This window comes from Tamandua tetradactyla, chromosome 17, assembly GCF_023851605.1.
Source record: "Tamandua tetradactyla isolate mTamTet1 chromosome 17, mTamTet1.pri, whole genome shotgun sequence".
In the NCBI taxonomy this organism is placed as follows: domain Eukaryota; kingdom Metazoa; phylum Chordata; class Mammalia; order Pilosa; family Myrmecophagidae; genus Tamandua; species Tamandua tetradactyla.
Window position 1 is genome coordinate 63,814,821 of NC_135343.1, and position 2,055 is coordinate 63,816,875.

General features: G+C 41.7%; 1 pseudogene across 1 annotated transcript; it reads right to left on the reverse strand.

Annotated features, from left to right (window-relative positions):
- Positions 1-548: 548 nt before the first annotated feature.
- Positions 549-1,666, reverse strand: LOC143661182 (immunoglobulin kappa variable 4-1 pseudogene; annotated as a pseudogene). The gene is made up of 3 exons (XR_013164426.1): positions 1,608-1,666; positions 1,068-1,424; positions 549-622 (listed from the first exon to the last, which is right to left on the reverse strand). The product of XR_013164426.1 is annotated as an immunoglobulin kappa variable 4-1 pseudogene (transcript).
- Positions 1,667-2,055: the final 389 nt, after the last annotated feature.

Below are 2,055 nucleotides of genomic sequence, written 5' to 3' on the forward strand. Positions count from 1 at the left end.
AAAGGATGAAATGTGACCCTGCCTTACAGGATACAAAAACACACACACAAAGACACATAAAAACAAATGTAGAAGGTAATTCCTGATTGGCCTCAAACATGCATATCTTACATCAAATTTTGCATTTCCTGATTTTCTTTCATCAATAACGCCTACCCCTTCAAACTTAAACTCTGAGAGACAGACTTATTTTTTTAATTGCTTATTACCATTATTATAAAGCAAACATGCAGAAGTGTATTTGGCAATACATAGATTCTCAATTAGAATTTATTTAGTGAATGAAAAATGAAAGAGAAATCAATGAGAAAAAGCATTAACTACAATAAATTCACTCACAAATATAACACTAAATTATAATAATCAGTTTTTAATGCAACAAAATAAAGCATTCCAACTTTAGTGTAAGTGTAAATATGTTAGCATGAAATAATTACCCGGGCAAAAGAAACTTGGTGGACACCTAGTGCTGTCACATATGAAAACAATGTCTTCTCATTGACAGAGACTGTTTCCCATCTCTTGACCAAAATTCCAGCCTCACTCCTTCATGCCCCTTTCACACTGACTCTCTCCTCCTCACCACCTTCACACCAGGGAGAGCAGAGAAGAACAACTTGAACTGCAGGGAATAGACAGAAAACATGGCACATTCAGACCCTAACTATTCTAAATACCAATGTGCCAGGAATTCCCCCTTATGTTTCCCCCCCCAAGAGACTCCTAACTAGGCAGCTCCTTCTCTCCCTTCTCCTGTCTCTCTGTGCTTACAGGCTCCAGGAAGCCTCGGTACCTCAAAGGAAAGATTTTCCAAACCAAGTGGTTAGAACTACAGAACTGCCTTTGAAGGAATATGTAAAGGAAAGGGAAAAAGTGAAGGAAAAGGGCAGGTTGAAAGGAGGTAGAGTATAACAATTTCAGTAACAAGGACAAGGAAGGCTTGAAGGAAAGACAGAGTCCATTAAAGGAAAAAGTAGGACAGGAAGACTAACAACCAGGCAGAAAGTTTCAATATGAAGAGGCAGGAGGAGGGGGAGCAGCTGCTGCTGCAGGACTCAGTGCCCCACAGCTGGGAGAGGAGGTTTGTGTTCGAGGCTGAAGCACTGTGGGAGGAGAGCTTCTACTTTGCAGACAGTAATAACTGGCTACATCTTCAGCCTGGGCTCCACTGATCCTGAGAGAGAAATCTGTCCCAGACCCACTGCCGCTGAATCGGTCAGGGACCCCAGAATCCCGGGTGGATGCATGGTAGATGAACCTTTTGGGAGCCTGTCCGGGTTTCTGCTGGAACCAGGATAAATAGTTCTTCTGGTCAGAGCTGTATAAAAGACTCTGGCTGGCCTTACAGCTCATGGTGATGGCCTCTCCTGGAGTCACAGTCATAGAGCTTGGAGACTGGGTCATCACGATGTCCCCACTGGCACCTGCAGGCAGAAAAGAACAAGGTCATACTATAAATCACAAGTACATAAAATATATATCCAAATGTAGGCTTCCTCATTTATCATATATAATCAGATCTGTTTGAGATGGAATAGGCTGTACACTCGGCATGGGAAAACCATCTCTCCGGCTTTATAAAGACATTGCTCTTCCGAAGCTCTCACCTGAGACCCAGAGCCCCAGGAGGATGAGAAGTTGGGACTGTGACAGCATCTTGCTCACTCTCTGGTGCACTCAGGCCCCATCTCCGGGGAATCCCCATTAATAGAGTCTGAGCAGCAGCTGAGTCCCCAGGAGTCTATGCAAATTAACTCAGGGTATAAACAGAAATGTGCTGTGCAGTGAGTTGTGAAGACAGATGATGGAAGGATGGGGTCAAAATAACATTACCACAGGAAATGTGAATGTAGTCCTGCAAACATCCCAATAATCAACTAAACATTATAATTTTCAACAAACTAGCAAAATTATGAAATTTAAAATATTTTATTGTCCACTTTATGCTTCAAACTACCTGCAATCATTCTGTGTACATAAATTAATTTTGCAATTGAATATATGTGTCAGTGAGTATAAAATTTCTGAACTTAATTGACCTTGAAAAACATGGTG